Consider the following 21,538-nt stretch of genomic DNA (forward strand, 5'->3'; position numbering starts at 1 on the left):
TGTTTTTACGAAAACATAGTAAATAATTTTCTTGAAATTTTGGTACCTCTTTGGTAATTTTTGGACACTCGTAGCTATTTTTAATTAATTATTTATAGTAAAAAGGTGATTAAAAATATTATAATTTCGTGAAAATTTCCCAAAATTTTATGTATGGTATTTTGAATATTTTGGAATCCTCTGGTGTATCTCACTCTCCCTGGTTCTATATAATATTAAGGTTTTGAATTTATTTCACAATTGTTATTAATTAAATTGATTTAAAATTCATACATTTCGTTGATAAACTAAACCGAGTTAAATTGGGTTAAAGGTTTTGATAAGACGAGTAATAAGTTGTTGCCCTGAGGGGAGTGAATGACTAATTGGGTTAATAAATTTTAGTTGGCGTTGTAATCGAAGTTGCTAATAATTGTTTTGTAGCGGTGTTGTTTTAAGTCGTTGCTCGTTGATAGTAACTGTGCTGTGAAGTGGTAATAGGGTCTTGATCTTTTAAAAGAAAATAATTAAAAATAAACTAATAGAAATAAACTAGTTTTCTTTGAAGTGTGTTTGTTGTTGTTTGAGAAGTGAGTTGATCATGATTTGAGTAACTTATAAAAGTAAATAAATAATTAAAAAGAGAAAACAAATAAAAGTATAGAGAGGATTAAGTTCTTTGAATTAACATTTGTGAATCAAAGTTAAGTGTATTAAAAATAAATTATCGTTGTTGTCATTGATTGCTATGGTGGTTGTTGTGTTCCTGTTTGTCGTGTTGCCGTTGTTGTTATAAGTCGTGGTTTATAAGCCGCTATAATAAACCGTTGTTCATAAGCTGTTGTCTTTAAGCCGTTGACTATTGGTGTTGTTCCGTGATTAAGCCATTGATTGTTGATGTTGTTATAATGACGATGAAGTTGTTAAATGATGTTGCCTATTGACGTTGCTTATTATAACATGACATGCATTCATTCATTTGTCCAATGACGTTGCCTATTGAAGTTGTATAAATGATGTTGAAAATGACGTTGCTTAATGAAGTTGAAAATGATGTGGCTTATAATGATGTTGATCCTCCATGATGTAAAACTGGAAATGACGTTGTTATTGGTACCACATGCATGTAGCGAGTCTAGGCGCATTGCATGCATTTTAATTATATTGGTCATTTAAATGATGTTGTTTATTTCTTTTTATTTAATTGTTGATTGATGATTGTGGTTGGCTGATGAATGCGCGTGGCCATCCGCGCTGTTGTTGTTTATGATGTTGCTAGTTATGATGTTGTTTTAATTCAGTTATTTTCTTGATGTATTTTGACTCACCTTTACATTCCCCCTTCTGGCTTGGCCCTACGGTGTGCAACCATAGATTTTCAGGTAGGATACGAATAATAGATGGTGTGTTCGGATCGCTGTTGCTTTGCTATTTATTTGGAGTCGCTCTGTTAGGATGTTGTTGGGAGAAACTTTTATTTAATTATGTTGTTAAATTTTTATAACAATTGAACTATGTCACTTGATTCAGTATTTTCAATTCGGACTTTGAAACTTATATTATTTTTGTATTTTCCGCTGCATGATTTTTAATCATTTGAGGGATTAGTTAATTGGAGTAAGTGTGACATCCTTATTAAATAAGTGAAATTAACTTTTTTGAAAATAAAAATAAAGGGGTAAATTAAGGGTGTTACATATAACACTTTAGTCCTTTACTTTTTTTATTTGTAACATTTTAGTTCTTTTTTTGTAACAGTTTGATCCCTTTTCTTTTTTTATTTGTAACACTTTGGTCCTTTATTTTTTATAAATAAATAAGATAAGGACCAAAATGTTACAAAAAAAAAGATAAAGGACCAAATTGTTACAAAAAAAAGATAAAGGACTAAAGTGTTACAAAAAACTAAGATAAAGGACCTGTAGTGTAATTTTGCCAATTTTTTATTCCAAATTTACCCGTATTTAATTTTTATTCCAAATTTACTGTATTATCTTACTTGAAAAAACTAGTTCTTCTACCCGTGCGATGCACGTGTGAATTTTTGAGGAGTTATATATTTCAATAATCTTTTTTATAAAAATTGATTATGAAATCATGACTGAGGTTCGAACACTGGTCATTCCACTTTGTGTGTGTGAGTTTTCAATGACTTTGTCATTTTGTTTATCAACAAAAAAAATAAAATTGATTATGAAAAAGAATAAAAATGTGTTTTAAGTTAATAATTATATATTATGTAAAAGTTTTTTTTTTTTTTTTTTTACAGTAAAAGTTTAAATATTTTATGTAAAAGTTTAAATATGGTTTTAATCCACAATTGGTCGTAGTTTTTCCAGTATCAGAAACATTTTTAAAATTAAATACAATACAACTAAAGTTATATTGTGCAATTTATTTTTTTTAGCATGTCAAACACACTCTTAGGCTCTATTTGAATTGCTGGAATATAATGGAATGAATCAGAGTGGAAAAAATTAGAGTGGAATTAGATAGAGCGAAATAGAATAAATCATTCATTTCATTTTTTGGATATTTTAAAAGGAGATGAATAAAATTGAAGGTAAGTAGTGGTATGAGATGAAACAATATATATCCAAACAATGAAACATTATTCAAATTCATATCTTTCTATTTCATTTCATCTTATTCCAAAAATCTAAACGTAGCCATAGTCTAACTCCATTACTATAGTTTTAAATACTTTTACAATATATATTAAATAATTTGACACACTAAATATTACTCACTCCGGTCCTTAATATAAAAAGAAGTTTATTTTTTAGATACATTGATGTATCTACACTATATTATTGTCTAAATACATTAATATTTTAATGTATCTAAAAACTGGACTTTTAATATTAAGGACCGGATGAAGTACATCATTACCACTACAAGAAAACATAACATTATTGACCAAACTTATTGAGGGCTTGTGGGTTATTGAAGGCTCTCAGCCGCCAATAACGTATAAGGTCGCCAGTAATGCATCTTGGATGACGTAAAAATTCAAAACGGTCAAATTGAACATTAGTGGCGGCTAGGGGCCGCCAGTAATGCATCTTGGACGACGTAAAAGTTGTCAGTATTTACGACGGCTACATGCCGCCAGTAATACATTTACCGTTGAGAATTTGTGGCGGTCAGGGGCCGCCAGTAATGTAAAAATTCGAATTTCAAATATGAACGTTACGTGAATATTTTATTTAATCCACTTCTCCTACTTCTCCTATATATAACTCCTCAACAAATTCATTCTACTTCACTTCATTTTTACATTTTCATTCTCTCTCTAAATTTTCTCTAACTTCTATCTTAAATTTCATACTTTTAACTTTCATATCTTCATCCAAAAAGTAGTAAGTGTTTGTGTTTTACTTTTACAAAGTTAAAAATTTTGCTTTGTTATTTAAATGTATATGTTCTAATATTTGCTGTTTACCATTTTTATTAACAAGTCTTATTCTCGTGGTCATCGGAGGTCATGGGTTAGGAGCGGAGTTTGTGGGTTAGGAGCGCGCCAAGTAAGAATCTACTCGGCACCCATGTAAGTAACATAATTTTAATTTATAATACTTAGTGATAGTTTTTTTTTACTGTATACTTAGTAATAGTTATTAATTAGTACTTTGTAATTTGTTACTAACATTTTATTATCACTATGTATAAAAATTATTGTTTTTGTAAAAAAAAAATAAAAAAAGTATATTTAATTTTGAACATTTCGAAAACAGTAAATATTTTTTTAAAAAAAGAATTTATTTTGTTTTCAAAAAAACAGTAAATTTATATTCTTTTTTTTAAAACCGAAATTTTTAAAAAATTCTTTTTAAAAAAGAAAAATCTTAACAGTTTGTGTATTTTTAAAAAAGTAATGTAATTAGGGCTTTTGCCCTCTTCATCATCAAAAAAAAAAAAGTAATGTAATTTTCATATCTCCATCCAAAAAGTGGTAACTGTTTGTGTTTTACTTTTACAAAGTTAAAATTTTTGCTTTGTTATTTAAATGTATATGTTCTAATATTTGTTGTTTACCATTTTTATTAGCAAGTCTTATTCTCGTGGTCATCGGAGGTCGTGGGTTAGGATCGGAGTTTGTGGGTTAGGAGCGCGCCAAGTAAGAATCTACTCGGCACCCAAGTAAGTAACGTAATTTTAATTTATAATACATAGTGATAGTTTTTTTTTACCGTATACTTAGTAATAGTTATTAATTAGTACTTTGTAATTTGTTACTAACATTTTATTATCACTATGTATAAAAATTATTGTTTTTTTTAAAAAAATAAAAAAGTATATTTAATTTTGAACATTTCGAAAACAGTAAATTTTTTTTTAAAAAAAGAATATTTTTTTCTTTCAAAAAACAGTAAATTTATATTCTTTTTTTTAAAACCGAAATTTTTAAAAAATTCTTTTTAAAAAAGAAAAATCTTAACAGTTTGTGTATTTTTAAAAAAGTAATGTAATTTTCATATCACCATCCAAAAAGTGGTAAGTGTTTGTGTTTTACTTTTACAAAGTTAAAATTTTTGCTTTGTTATTTAAATGTATATGTTCTAATATTTGTTGTTTACCATTTTTAATAGCAAATTCTCGTGGTCATCGGAGGTCGTGGGTTAGCAGCGGAGTTTGTGGTTAGGAGCGCGCCAAGTAAGAATCTACTCGGCACCCAAGTAAATAATGTAATTTTAATTTATAATACTTAGTGATAGTTTTTTTTGACCGTATACTTAGTAATAGTTATTAATTAATACTTTGTAATTTGTTACTAACATTTTATTATCACTATGTATAAAAATTATTGTTTTTGTAAAAAAAAATAAAAAAAGTATATTTAAATTTGAAAATTTCGAAAACAGTAAATATTTTTTAAAAAAAGAATTTATTTTTTTTCAAAAAAATTGTATTTTGTGAAATAATAATCCATAAAAGAAAAATATTATATTTAAAAAAAGATAATATGTTAAAAGTCGGTAGTTTTGTCAACAAAAAAACTTAGTATTTTTTAGATTTAATAAACCATAAACTTTAAAAATAAAATGTTAAAAGTTTATATTTGCGTCAAAAAATAAAAATAAAAAGTTAGTATTCTTTGAAATAATAAACAACACAACGATAAATATTATATTTAAAAAAATGTTAAAAGTCAGTATTTATGTCATAAAATAAAATAAAAACTTAGTATATTTTTGTTAAAATGTTATTGTTGACCCAAAATATATAATATGTTATTGTTGAGTAGACATATGTCCAAAATACTTTTGAAAAATAAAGTAAATTTAATACATTGATCTAATTATATATTAATTAAACTACGCAGATATGGATTTTACCAATCGTAATTGGATGTACGATAGACATAATCCTGGAAAGAGAGGACGAGTTAAAGAGGAATTTAAATTAGGGGTCGAAATATTTATCAATACAGTAAAATATAATGACATTGTGATACGTGAAGGGGGAATTAGATGTCCGTGTGTACTTTTTCGATGTACAAGAATATGTAGCGAAGATGAAATTAGGTCTCATTTATATAAAAAGGGATTTCAACCTAATTATTGGGTTTGGTTAAGTCATGGCGAGGGACGTTCCACGAGTGTTCTCGTGAATCAAAATCGTGCTTCAAGTAGTGTTTTTCAGCCCGTTGTTGTCCCCGAATATTATAATCAGCATTATGATCCGTTAAATGAGATGGACAATATAATAACTAATGCCCTTGGGTTTAATACACCGATTTATGTGTCAAATGACGTCGACGACCCTGCTGATGATGAATATGACGCTGATGTTAACGTCGAGCGACCAAACGAGGAAGCCCAGCGATTTTTTGATCTTTTGAAAGAGACAAATACACCGTTGTGTGAAGGCTATCGAGACTCAAAGTTAACAGTGTGTATTAGACTTTTGGGTATCAAGTCTGAATGTCTTGTTTCAGAATACACCATGGACTTGAAAACGAAACTGATGTTGGATATAACAATAGACCGCCCTTTTGATTTGCCAAAAAATTATTATGAAGCAAGACAATTAGCGGCAAAGTTAGGACTCGGAGCGAAGAGAATTGACTGTTGTGTTAACGGGTGTATGTTGTACTATAACAACGAATTTGGTGTAGCTGACGGTGCATTACTTGAATGTAAATTTTGTCAAGAACCAATATATCGTGTAACAAGAAATTCACGGTCAGTCAGAAGGAAGCCAATCCCAAGAAAGGCGATGTTCTATTTACCCATAATACCAAGGTTACAAAGGTTGTATGCATCGATGCAAACTGCCAGTAAAATGACATGGCATCGTGAAAACTATGAAAGGAGAAAAATGTCAGGTGAGTTGCGACATCCTTCTGATGGAATGGCTTGGAAGCATTTTGATCAAGTTTATCCCGAATTTGCTTCGGAGCCACGAAATGTTCGACTTGGGTTATGCTCAGATGGATTTACACCATATACTCAAGTATCAGCCACGAAAAATCTGCCGCAACACTTCGCCTTGAATTCATTCAACGTTTTGGTCGTCCACCCACTTTTCTGGAAATGAATGAAATGATGCACAAGTATGCAGACTCCGATGAATGGACGAGGACAAGGGCGGAAGATGTTTCGGTAAGTATTTATATATATAATATATATTATTTATTATTTATTTCTTATAACATTATTTTTTAAACATTATAATTATATTTAAACATTATAATTAATTAATGATTCTTTATTTTTTAATTTATTGTAGAGGTTGACGCAGATTTTTGTTGAAGAATATAATGCCAAGCAACAAAGACTACCACCTCATAGGCGAGATCGCAAATAAGATTTCGCTGGCTTTTGTTCAGAATGCTGGTGGTATGAATCGAGGTCGCAAATTCGCTGTTGAGTCTACATCTTCTTTGTATGAAAGTGACCCAAGTGGATTGAGAGATGTCAATTACACATCTAGTATGAGTACATGACGATCTCGGCCAGCTCAAAGAGACGAAACCGATGAAGAGTATATAGCACGAATGAGGGCCACGATTCGAGAAGAAGTTCACGGAGAGTTGGAAGCAACAATTGAGGAGCGGGTGGACCAACAAGTTGAACTTCGTTTTCTGGAATACATTGCGCAGATGAGGGCAGCGGGGCAAGGATCATCATCTCAGGGATCGGCACAACAAAATCAAAATGCCGGTGAACAAGAATATCGACCGGATTTGAATAGCATGTACAATTTGAATCAGCTGCCGGAGTACCGAGAGGGTGATCCGATATTGAGTATGAGCATAGAGGATATGAGTCAAATGCTTAATGATCCAGTTCATTTGCAATTTTTTGATCCTGTTGGGCAAACAAGTGGAAGCAGTAGTGGCGGAAACAGTAGAAATCATCAACAAACTGGTTTCACCGAATACCATCGACAGAGATCATCAAATCTAAATCAACAAGACTTCATCATCTGTAGTCCGCTAGGAATTCACCCTCGAATTCCGTTATTGGCGGCTGCAGGCCGCCAAAAATGACCTTCCTTTTGTCACATCTCCTGCGTTTGTCAGGCCGCCAGTAACGTTATTGACGGTCCTGGGCTGCCAATAATGCATGCAATTTTGACGAAATTTGTGCATTATTGAGGGCTTTTGGCCGCCAGTAATACCTTGTTTTCTTGTAGTGTACAATGACCTTGACTCACATTTATATTCCCAATACTTTATTAATTGCAAAAACAGAGAAAGTAAAAAATGAAGCGTGGATAAAATAAATGAAAGAAAAGGAAAATAGCATCATTTCTTACGATTCGTACCAAATTATAAGTTGTTTTGATCATATTAACAAATTAAGAAATGTAATTAATGTTATAGGAAAAAGATAAATTATGAATTAATTTACAAAATTGTCCTTTATTAATGGGGTGTAAAAGATAAATTGAAAATTTGAAAAAAGAGAGAGTAACAAATAGCTAAAAGTGTGATAGAAAATTTTCGTAGATATTTTTTCGAAAATTTTCCGACACTTTTTTTTTTTCAAGTTAACTCAATAAATTTTTCCTCGAAAAAGTTTCAAGAATTTTTTCCCGAAAACTTTCCGAATCTTTTTTTGTCGAGATAACTTCAGAACTTTATTCTCGAAAAAAATTTGAGGATTTTTATCCTGAAAAATTTCCCAAACTTTTTTTCTCAAAAAAATTTCGAGGATTGTTTCCCGAATATTTTCCGAAACTTTTTTCTCGAAAATATTTTCAGGAGTTTTTCCAGAAAACATTGCAAAACTTTTTTTCTCAAGATAACTCAATAACTTTTTTTCTTGAAAAATTTCGAGGATTTTTTCTCGAAAATTTTCCGAAACTTTTTTCCCAAAAAATTTTCCAGGAGTTTTTCCGGAAAACATTCCAAAACGTTTTCTCTCAAGATAACTCAATAAATTTTTTCTCGAAAAAATTTCAAAGATTTTTTTCCAAAACTTTTTTTGTTGAGGATTTTTTTCCGAGAATAAAGGAAAAATTAGCATAATTTTTTTTAGAGGTTATAAGCTGCATTTATGGTACTCCCTCTGGCCTCAATATTAAGCAAATATATCAATTTGCACACTTATTAAAAAGTTTCTTTATTTTGATTTTATGTAAAATTTCTATTACAATGACAAAAATGATCTTATAATATACTTCCTTCGTCCCAATTTGATTGACACAGTTGATTGTTGTGCACTATATTCACACATGTTGCTTTGACCTTATTTTTCTACTAATAAACAAAAATAAATATTAAGCATATAATATGTTGTTTGATTCGTCTCGATGAATATTTTCAAAATATCAAATTTTTATAATTTTTACTATTATACAATTAAAAATATTTATCGTCAAAGTTATGTATCGGCATGCGTGAAACAGTCAACTGTGTCAATCAAATTAGGACGGAGTGAGTATTAAATTTGCATTGGGACTTAGAGTCACTCTACAATCATGTTAAAAAGTAGAACAATTAATGAGACTACTTTTGAAAGAATAATATTAAATAAAGTTGACTTAGGTAACTTTTGCTTATATTTAAGGCCAAAAATTTTGATTGAATATTGCTTATAAATAAGGTGAGAGGTATAGGCAACATATGAATTATTTAAGTGGTGTTTGTGAATTGATGACATGATGTTGATTAAAAGCACAGAAACATTCATTTTTATTAAAAAAAGAAAAAAAGGAATTAGTTGAAGGGATGGAGGAGCACTTGGGCGGGCAGCTTTGGCGCTAATTGAGATGAACAGTGTTTCTTGTTTTAATATATAAAGGATAAAGGATATATAAAGGATTAAATATTAATTAAATTCTTTTTTTATGTCATGTCATATTTATATGCTAGTTCAATTGCTAATTTTACCCAATTCTATAAACTCAATTAGTGGTCCACTATATTTTGACAAAAATGTCAAAGTTGATGATTATAAAATTAAACTATATAACTTAAAATAATAATTCATGTATAACCAAAAATTTGAAATCATCAATAATAGACTATGAACTAATATTTGCACTAATACTTAAACTAATATGTATACAAGAGACTTACAGTTATCAATAATAAACTCTAAACTAATATTTACATTAATATTTGTACGAATATGTATACAAAAAAGACTTAAAATTATTTATAAAATTTTTATTTTTAATTTTTAGAAAAATTTGGACCGGACTGGTGTGGCTATAACCACACCAAGCCTTGAACAGGTCCGTCCCTAAACCAAGGTCTGGTTTGCAGTTCAACCGATTCAATCAGTAGGTCCGATTTTTATTACCTTGATAATAACATCACAAAAGAGTTTTGAGAGTTATACACATTACACGTTAATAACAATCTTCACTATTGTTACCAATGATGAAAACCTTGTTCTATGGTCTCTAGAGTGCTTCTTGCCGTCTTTTCCCTATAAAATTTGTTACTCAAAAGTCTTGTGTGAGTCTCTATAGACATTCAAAAGTGCTAAAAAGTTGCGCCACTGAGCTCTTGCATCGTGCCATGATTTTAATTTTTTTTCCATGTGGCTGTGTTTTTACGGACCAAATCGCACCACGATTTGTAATTTCCGTGCTACGATTTTTTCCGGTTACTTTTCTCTTTTTGGCTACTTGAAGTCGTGTCACAGTTCAGATGGACCGTGGCGTGGGTTTTTTTTAAAAAGTTTTCTCCATTTTGTGATTTATCTTCAAGCTTTTGTGTTGTCTTCTGGTGAACTAAAATCTTTATATTTATCATATAATTATACTTAAAATCCTACTAAAATATTATAAAATTATTGCTAAACCTAATAAAAGTGAATGTCATTATTTATATAGGATAAAATAGGAAGACTTAGGTGGTCACAAGAACTCAGTCCCTCTATTTGGTCATACACATGTTCATAACAATGATATTGCAAACTCCAAAGACTTGGTCTATAGTGGTAAAAATACGGGTCTTGAATCCGAGAGATCCCGAATTCGAGTCCCGCTAGTTTTTTGGAGGGAGGTAAGTATAAATAAATTTGTAAACGTTCTTTGAACTTTAAAGTCTTTCTTATCTTAGATCGAGACATCATTTCTTCACAATAAATTTACATTTTTTTTTGACGCAACACTAAATTTAAATTATTAAAAAAAAAAACAATGATATTGCAAGATAAATATAAATATAAGAGCATGAATATCGCCTGAAATTTTAGAGTTTTTACAGACTGTTATTACCCATGTGTCAGATTGAAACCGATAATTAGCTTTGTAAAGCGTTGCTACATTATCAAACGTTCTACTGTTCGGCAACGTCTCTTTTGTTACTTTGGTGCCATAGTGCCATTACATGTGGAATATTGTGGGGTCTACTCAAATATTTATACTTCTTTTATCATACAAATAAGGATATATTTTGGGTTTAGTGGGACCTATATTAGATTTTTTGATGGATTGTATGGATATTTAAAAAATGTAGGTGAATTGTTTAAATAATTGAGAAATGTAAAATAGTATAAAAAATTAAGTGGGGCCCATTTAAAGAACTCAAGTGAGTACAATGGATGTGGGTGCTCTAAGGGTCTTGCTAACTAGTGCCCCCGAGGCACTAGTTAAGGAACTAAAAGAGGAAATAAAAGAGAAGTTATACATTGAAAAAATCAAAATTTAGACTTTTCATGTGTTGATTACACAATACTCAAGATAAACTTTCTACATTTGAATTTTTAACTAGTGCCCCTGGAGCACTATTTAGCATTTGCCTAAATATAAATTGTCAAAACTCAAAACGTATCGACAAATGACAACTAGTACTATCGTGACATGGCAATAGAAACAATACCTTATGCCGTGTCGTGACATATTATCCTTGGGTTGAACAGAGCCTGATGACACTTGCGACCGTTGCAGTTCTGATTTCAAACCAACGGTTCGTATTATTCACTTCGTTTCCATTTCTTCTCCCGTCTTGGCTCAAGATTCCGTTGCAGTTCTGATTTGAATTTTCAAACCACCGGTTCGTATTATTCACCGCTATTTACGTTTCTTGTTCTAATTTTTCTTTATTTCTTTAATTTGAACGGTGATTTCCCCAATTTGATTTTTCCATCGAGTTGCATCAACTTCCAATTCACGAGAGAGAAACTCAATTTTAGGGTTTTCTTCTCTTCCGATCCGTCGTACACTGAAAAACCCTAAAACGGCGGAGTAACAAAAATTGATCAATTTATTGTTTTTGATGGATCGAGTAACATTATGGGGTGATAATTTAGTTTCATTGTATTTTCTTACATAATTTCATGTTAGCAACATTTGGTAGCAATAGGTGTTAGCAATTTTGTAAACCCTAATTTCCAACATTTGGGAACCATGCTGTTTTTGTTATCAATTAAATTAAATGCCATAGATGTATTGAAAAACAATGCTATCTGAGTGTTAATGGATATGGTGGAATACCGCTTTCTTTCGACAGGTGTGTTGGATTTGCGTTGGCATGTTAACTCGTGGCAGTGGAGAAGAGATTGGAACGTATGTTGAAAAACTCATGACAAGTGAACTCTCTAGAAATATGAATATATGATAGATATTTGTCATGTGGGATCACTCACTTCAAAACCTTTTGCATTTAAAGCCTGAAATTGGGAGTTGAAGAATACAGAGACCATTGATGTTACTGATGCTGTTGGGTCCAATATTCGAATTGATAGCATAGGACCTGAAGTCATGCGCATTGTTCCTCGTTTAAATAAGGTTAGATTCCAATGGAAATGTTTTTTCAAACTATTTGCAGTTGCAAAAGGTTCAATTTTCTTTGTGGTTCTAAACATGATTTAACTTTTTGCCTAAACTATTTGCAAGAAAAACCACGGTAGCAAGTTTGCTGGTGCTTAAATAGTAAGGAGTGTTGTTCTATGATTTCATAGTATGAATTCATTTGGAAAAAATGTTATTTATTAAGTTAATCTACACCTTATATGAATAGATACATACCAAAAGATAATACAAATGGATTTGACCTTGATATATTTATTTGGTTGTAGGCTTTGTTTTTATTAACTCTTCCATACAACAATATTGTTATGACATAAGCAAGTTGATTTTCACTGGCAGCCTCCGAATCACAATATGCATGTTGTTTTTGTTTGAAAAGCTGATGTTGAATTTTTTTGTCCTGATATCAATTTGGTTACTGTCATATCATTATAAAAAATTCAACTGATGTGGGTTTTGAAATTTAACTAGAAAAAGATTGGAGCATTACAATAATTTTTATTATGCGACTAAAGGACCTACCTGAACTGTTATGCATTTTATTTCTAACTGAATAGTTATAATTTGAAAAGAAAACATGAGGATTTCACTACTGATTCCAAGCTTTTGATTATGGACAGTTGCTTTATGGAAGCCTTTTAGTAAACCAGTCTTTTGGGAAGGGATGTCTGAGGGAAAACAGGGTGGTATTAAGTGTTATTGGACCCTTGCCCATTGGTCATGAATGGGGTAACTATAGAATTTAGATTGTAGACTATATTGCTATAAAATAGCATACCTGGAAGTGTTTTTGCAGGCCAATTTTTAACAAGATAGGGTAGTGTTGAAATTTGAGAAAGGGAAGACCATATGCACAGATTCCGACATCCCATGTACATTGACAAATTTTACACTACAAATGTTTTTGCTCCTAACTCTATATAAGAATTTAATTTTAAAAGCTCACTTCATTGAATCCTCATGTTTTGTGGTGAATCCACTTTATAAGAGCAACTTGATTGATGGTTTTGTTCCATTCATTAATGTGAAATATGATAGAGTCTATATGACTCTAAATTCAATAAATTGGAAGAATAATATTGTGCTTGTTCGACCCTTTTGAATACTAAATTTGATATTTGAGAATAGATGACACAAGATTTGAAAAGTTTGATTAATGGTCTGAAATCTTGACACATTTGATGCAAAATATGATGACTTTGTGTCTCGATGACACTTGAATACAAAATATAATACATGATGACTTTGTACTTCAATGACCCTTTAACGTGAAAAATGATATATGATGGTTTTGTGGCTCGATGCCTCTTGAATGAGAAATATGATATATGTTGACTTTGTACCTTGAAATGTGAAATATGATATATGATAGTTTTATGGCTCGATGCCTCTTGAATGAAAATATATATGATGGCTTTGTACCCTGATGACCCTTGAATGTGAAATGTGATACATCATATATGATGGCTGTCAGGCTGTGTCTCGATGACCATTGGATGCGAAAAAAGATATATGATGATGGTTTTATGGCTCGATGACCCTTTGATGCGAAAAAAGATATAAGATGGTTTTGTGGCTCGATGCCTCTTGAATGAGAAATACGATATATGATGGTTGTGTCTCGATGACCCTTGAATGTGAAATGCGATACATCATATATGATGGTTGTGTCTCGGTGACCCTTGAATGCGAAATGTGATACATCATATATGATGGTTGTGTCTCGATGACCCTTGAATGCGAAATATGATATATGATGGTGTTGTCCCTCGATGACCCTTTGATGCGAAAAAAGATATATGATGGTTGTGTCTTGATGACCCTTGAATGCGAAATATGATATATGATGGTTTTCTCCCTTGATGCCCCTTTGATGCGAAAAAAGATATATGATGGTTTTGTGGCTCGATGCCTCTTGAATGAGAAATACGATATATGATGGCTTTGTACTTCAGTGACCCTTGAATGCGAAATGTGATACATCATATATGATGGTTGTGTCCCGATGACCCTTGAATGCGAAATATGATATATGATGGTTTTGTCCTTCGATGACCCTTTGATGCGAAAAAAGATATATGATGGTTTTGTGTCTCGATGTCCCTTGAATGCGAAATGTAATACATCATATATGATGGTTGTGTCTCGATGACCCTTGAATGCGAAATATGATATATGATGGTTTTGTCCCTCAATGACCCTTTGATGCGACAATGGATACATGATGGTTTTGTGGCTCGATGCCTCTTGAATGAGAAATATCATATATATGATGGCTTTGTACCCCGATGACCCTTGAATGCGAAATATGATATATGATGGTTTTGTCCCTCGATGACCCTTTGATGCGAAAAAAGATATATGATGGATTTGTGGCTCGATGCCTCTTGATTGAGAAATATGATATATGATGGCTTTGTACTTCGATGACCCTTGAATGTGAAATGTGATACATCATATATGATGGTTGTGTCTCGATGACCCTTGAATGCGAAATGTGATACATCATATATGATTGTTGTGTCTCGATGACCCTTGAATGGAAATATGATATATCATGGTTTTGTCCCTCGATGACCCTTTGATGCGAAAATAGATACATGATGGTTTTGTGGCTCGATGCCTCTTGAATGAGAAATATCATATATCATGGCTTTGTACCCCGATGACCCTTGAATACGAAATCTGATACATCATATATGATGGTTGTGTCTCGATGACCATTGAATGCGAACTATGATATATGATGGTTTTATGACTCAATGACCCTTTGATGCGAAAAAAGATATATGATGGTTTTGTGGCTCGATGCCTCTTAAATGAGAAATATGATATATGATGACTTTGTACCCTGTTGACCATTGATTGTGAAATATGATATATGATGGTTTTGCGGCTCGGTGACCCGCAAAATGTTATTGAATTTATATAATTTTAAATTCTATAAATTGCATGGATTATATTTTGCATCGTTGATCATTGAATGCTAAAAATTATATTTGAGATTATATAATTTTACATTCGAAAAGTTTGATTGATGGTCTTAAATCGTGATACATTAGATGCAAAAATCATTTCCTTCTTCAACCCCCAAGTGAGTAAAGAAGCTCAAAATATCAGTTTTACTTCTTTCATCACTTAACATTCATATTTATTCATTCTTTTACTCATCAACGCTAACATTCAGTTTCTACTCGCTTTTCAGCTTCATTATTCAGGCGTTCCATTACCTCACAGGTTCGAAATTTATTTTCATTTTTTCGTTTTGCATGACTCTTTTTTAAGTTTAGTATCTGTTGAAACACTACAACCTTTCGTTTGATCGTCAATATTTGTACATTTACATTCAGTCTCTATTTTCCATTGTTGCCTTTAGTTTAGGCTGCAAGTGTTGGCTTACTGCAGGTTACATGATTTTACAGTGTATGGCAAAAACTAACACATTTCTACACTTTTTACTCACTTTTTCACACCAGCTTAAGTTTTTTGTTAAATAGAAAGAGATACAAAAGATTAGATCCAAAAATACCTCAAAAAGACATATATATATATATATATATATATATATATATATATATATATATATATATATATATCCAAAAATAACTCAAACAACATTGTACTCTAAAATATTACTTTTTTTGCTTCTTTACTTTTTTTGTTAAATCAGTAAATATTGAGCCTTTTTCATGTTAAATCAATAGAAAGAGAAACAAAATAAAATGATCCAAAACCAGTTCTTATTACAAGTTTGCACTCCAGACTAATACTGATTATTACTTAACATCTTATAACAAGGTAATGTCTTTTTTTTTTTTTTTGGCTTACAATGAGCTTGGGATCAAACCCAGGACCTATGGTGTACTACCCAAATCCCTCACCCACTAGACCAAACCTAGTGGCTTAATGTCGTTTACCTAGCTACATTGGTGATGTTATAGACTGTGGGCTTAACTAACTACTTTTTACGTAATAACATATTGTTCAAAGATTTTCAACAATGTCTCGCGGATTGGACGCAATTAAAAATATCAATGATACCAAGGAACTCTGGAAACTTGCTGTTCGGTTTGAAGATATATGGACACTTTACTCTGGAACTAGGAATGAACACATTGAATTCCTGATATTAGACAAACAGGTCAAGTCTTCTTCTTTTTTTTTTTTTTTTTTCAAAACTATTGGATGATACATCATTAAATCTTACACTGTGTTTTCCATTCATTATTTTTTAGGGGGACAACATTCAGGTTTTGCTACCGACACCGTTGTGTCCAGTATGGCGATAAAACTTGGTAGACGGCCAAACTTATGTCATGCAAAATTTTAAGGTCGAAGTGAATGATTTTAAAATCAAGTTTTCTGACCATCCTTTCAAATTGGTTGTTACTGGCGGTGAAGGCGGAACAAGTATAACTCCAAAAGATATTCCAAACATCCCGTTGCACAAATTTGAATTCAAGTCATTCTCAGACATCAAACGTGGCGAATATCAGGCTAATTCCTTAGTTGGTAACTCTTACTATACCTTACAACCTCAATCATTACTGACTTTGTCTTTGCACGACATTAATCAATTAACTTACCTTATCACAGACATTATAGGAGCTGTTAATGATGTTGGAGCTGTTAAAACTAAGTACCGCTCGAAAGAAGTATCCCACAACTTTCAGATTAGTTGATGCATGGTAAAATTGCAAGTTTACATTTTTGTCTCCTGCGTCATGCCCATAGACAAACCTATTAACTTAGATGTTACACATGTTTAGTTTGGAAACTATGCTGGTTACTTTGTGGGGAGTATTTGGATCAACCTTCACACAGAATTTTAACGAGCATGGGAATAGCGGACCATTTATTGTTGTACTCAAACATGCTAAAATCAAGGAGCCTGAAGGTAATAAAAAGTTGGTTCGTTTTTTTTTACACAATTTGATTAACTTCATTGTCAATAAATAACTATTTCATTTGTCATGAAGGCCAATATGACTCACTGTTACAAATGCTTGGAACGGTACAAAGCTTATTGTAGATCAAGAGTTGAAAGAAATCAAAGATTTCATCAAAACGTAATTAAATACTTTGAATCATTAATTTATTTTTAACTTCATGCAACATATCTATTTCTATTAATACGTGTTTCTTTCACAGTTTTCCTGATAATTACACTGTTCCATCTTCCAGTCAACAGGGTGGATCGAAACAGGGTGAATTCACAGTTTGAAATATGTTTCTTTCGCAGTTTCTATTAATCTCTAATATTTTTAAATTTATTTTGATTTAAGCTTTTTTTAAATCATTATATCTAATTTTAACATTCCTTTGATACATATTTTATTTTATTCTTTCAATTTACTTTTCTTTAAATTACTTTTTTTTGTTAGATTACATATTTTCAGTCAACGCCGCGACCCCGTGCGTCACGCACGGGTGTCCTACTAGTTGTGGAGTACAAAGATGCTTGGGTGGAGAAGGTAAGAACATAGACTCCCCTCCCCCTCTTTTGATTTTCATTTTTACTTTTAGAGATGATAATAAAGTCCGTATGCTATTTTCATGATTTGTAAGAGGACTGTATATACATTATAAGCGGCTATTGCGAAGGAGGTGACATGTGAGTGTAGTAACATCTGTTAGTGACAGTGATTATTGCTAGCATAAGTTAAGGAGCTGAGATATAGTTTTTTTTTTTTTTTTTTTTTATTACAGAGACTACCATATAATGATATCTAAGAGGCAAAATGTTTTATTAACTAAGACTAGCATAAGTCTAGCTTATTATTTATCAAAATATAACGGTACAATATTATACTAAGTTGCTTTGAATTATTAGGATTTATTGTTTTAGATTCATTTTTTTTTTGGTCAAGTAGCCTAACGGCTAGAAATTCCACCTTAAAGGCGGATAAGTGGAGTGTCCGGGGTTCGAACCCCGGCTCCTGCGTTTATAACGCCGCTATATTCCTATCAACTGAGCTAAGCTCACGGGGACGTTTTAGATTCATCTTTTAATAAATACACCACTTGTTCTAGCGTCTTAAATATAAAAGATGATACATGGAAGGTTAAAATTATGCCTCGTTGAACCTTAGATGCTAAATATGATATTTGAGATTAGATGACCACATCTTTGATAAGTTTGATTGATGATTTTGTTCCTCGATAACCTTTGATTGCGAAATACGACATTGAGTCTATATGACTCTAAATTCAATAAATTTGACATTAGATGACACAAGATTTGAAAAATTTGATTGATGATCTTACATCTTAAGACATTATATGTGATATATGAAGACTTTGTGTCTAGATGACCCTTAAATGCGAAATATGACATATGATGGTTTTATGGTCGATAACTCTTGAATGTGAAATACGATATATGATGATTATATGTCTTGATGACCCTTTATTGCAAAATATGATATTGAGTCTATATGACTCTAAATTCAATAAATTGGAAGCATGATATTGTGCCTCATTAACCCTTTTAATGCAAAATTTGATAGTTGAGATTTGATGACCGATCATTCGAAAAGTTTGATTGATAGTCTTAAATCTTGACACATTAGATAAGAAATATGTTGGCTTTGTCCCTCAATGTCCATTGAATGCGAAATATGATATATTGTGACTTTGTTCCTCAATGACCCTTGAATGTCAAATATGATATATGATGACTTTGTGCTTCGATGACCGTTGAATGAGAATATGATATATGATGTTTTGTGTCTCGATGACCCTTGAATGTAAAATATGATATATGATGATTTTGTGCCTCAATGACACTTTAATGCGAAAAATCATATATGCTAGTTTTGTGGCTCGGTGCCTTTTAATGCGAAAAATGATATATGCTGGTTTTGTGGCTCGATGCCTCTTGAATGAATAATATGATATATGATGGTTTTGTAACTCGATGTCCCTTGAATGTGAAATGATATATGATGGTTTTGTGTCTCGATGACTCTTGATTGTGAAAAATGATATTGAGTTAATATTACTCTAAATTCAATAAATTGCAACTTCGTTGACCCTTGAATGCTAAAGTTGATATTTGAGATTAGATGACACTACATTAAAAAAGATTGATTGATGGTCTTGAATTTTGAGACATTAGATGAGAAAGCTTCGATAAATACGGATACCCCCAATACATCAAAACTCATTGTCCATGGGTAAAGAAAGACTGTTTCAACATCAAAAACAACAAAAACTAGAGCAAACATATAATAACGGATTTGAAATTGTAACCAAGCATCGCCTATCGGTTCTATTCCGGATTCATAACTAGAAAGTTTTTCTGGCCCTTTTCTAATCGGAGCTAATATTCCAGAAATAAGAAATGCCAAAATAGGAATGGTCTTAAATTTTGAGACATTAGATGAGAAATATGATGGCTTTGTGCCTCGTTGACCCTTGAATGAGAAATTTGATATATGATGGCTTTGTGCCTCGATGATCCTTTAATGCGAAAAATGATATATGGTGGTTTTGTTGCTCGATGCCTCTTGAATGAGAAATATGATAAATGACGATTTTGTACCTCGATGACCCTCGGATATGAAATATGATATATGAAGGTTTTGTGACTCGATGAACCTTGATTGCGAAATATGATATTTGATCGATATGACTCTAAATTCAATAAATTGCAAGGATAATATTGTGCATCGTTGACCCTTGAATGCTAATGTTGATATTTGAGATTAGATGACCCTACATTTTAAGACATTAGATGAGAAATATTATATAATATATGATGGGTTTGTGCCTCGATAACTCTTGAATGTGAAATATGATATATGATGGTTTGTTGTCTCAGTGACCCTTGAATGTGAAATATGATGGTTTTGTGTGTCGATGACCCTTTAATGCAAAAAATGATATATGGTGGTTTTACGGCTCGATGCTGCTTGAATGAAAAATATGATAAATGATGACTCTGTACCTCGATGACCCTTGTGAAATATATGATATATGATGGTTTAGTCGCTCGACGACCCTTGATTGCGAAATATGATATTTAGTTTATATTACTCTAAATTCAACAAATTGCAAGGATGCTATTGTTCCCCATTGACCATTGAATGTTAAAGTTGCAAAAAAGAAGACATTGTTTTTCGTTGATATTTGAGATTAGATAACCCAGTATTCGAAAAGTTTGATTGATGATATTAAACTTTCACACATTAGATGCAAAACATGATGGTTTTGTTACTCGATGACACTTGAATGCGAAATATGGTATATGCTGGTTGTGTGTCTCAATGACACTTGAATGCGAAATATGATATATGATGGTTGTGTGTCTCAATGACCACTGAATGTGAAAGATGATATATGATGGTTTTGCATCTTGATGACCCTTGAATGGGAAATATTATATATGATGGTCTTAGATTTTTGACACATTAGATGCAAAATATGATGGCTTTGTGACTCGACGATCCTTGAATGCGAAATATGGTATATGATGTCTTTGTGCCTCGTTGACCCTTGAATGTGAAATATGATATATGATGGTTTTGTGTCTCGATGTTATGGCCTCAATGATTTTGCTTTTTACACGGACTTGATTTGGTTCTTCACATTGTAATAGATTATCTTTTTTCGTTCGATCAAATTCCTTTGAATATTTTAATTTAACATTTTACAAAAATATTCAAGATGCGAGCTATAAGGTTGTAATCTAAATTGCTTTAGTTTTCACACGGGTTTGATTTTATTTTTCAGACGATAAAAGATTAACCCCTTCCGTGAAATCAAATTGCTCTTGATATTTTAATTGAACGGAAACTGAAATTTCATCATATTTTTGCAACAAAATAAATATATGACAAACATTTGTTAAATTTGTCAATAAAATTAAATTTTTAGTCCGTACTTGACACGATTGCCCATACCAATTTTAATTATATTACTAATATTTAAGCATCTTAAACAAATAATACAACTGACTAAAAAAAAATTAAGAATGAAAATACTATAAACTCACCGTTAGTGTTTTAAAACTCGAACCGGACCGGCCGCGGACCCAATTTAGAGCTTGAATTAATTTTTTCAAAAAATGATAAATTTGCAACCAGACAGAGATGAACCGGCCTCACGTATCTGGGTTCAAGATTATACCTCTCGACCCACCCAACTTAATTGTTAGTATATTGTAATTTTATGATCTATTTGAATTGACTTATTTTTTAACTTATATAGAACAACTTATGCAAATAAATAATGTAATCCATTTTTTTTAACAAGCCAAAATGATATATATATATATATATATATATATATATATATATATATATATATATATATATATATATATATATATATATAT

General features: G+C 31.5%; 1 long non-coding RNA gene across 4 annotated transcripts; it reads left to right on the forward strand.

The window, feature by feature from the left end:
- The first annotated feature begins 11,238 nt into the window (after positions 1-11,238).
- On the forward strand, positions 11,239-18,010 carry LOC123905958. 4 transcript variants are annotated; one of them, XR_006808653.1, is made up of 10 exons: positions 11,239-11,443; positions 11,900-12,177; positions 15,404-15,435; positions 16,189-16,339; positions 16,434-16,493; positions 16,600-16,710; positions 16,795-16,886; positions 16,968-17,095; positions 17,178-17,267; positions 17,350-17,858. It is a non-coding gene; the product is annotated as an uncharacterized LOC123905958 (long non-coding RNA). The 4 variants fall into 4 exon arrangements; XR_006808652.1 differs by having other exon boundaries at positions 16,434-16,710; XR_006808657.1 differs by having other exon boundaries at positions 16,434-16,710; positions 17,583-17,858.
- Positions 18,011-21,538: the final 3,528 nt, after the last annotated feature.

This window comes from Trifolium pratense, linkage group LG1 (assembly GCF_020283565.1).
Source record: "Trifolium pratense cultivar HEN17-A07 linkage group LG1, ARS_RC_1.1, whole genome shotgun sequence".
NCBI lineage: Eukaryota > Viridiplantae > Streptophyta > Magnoliopsida > Fabales > Fabaceae > Trifolium > Trifolium pratense.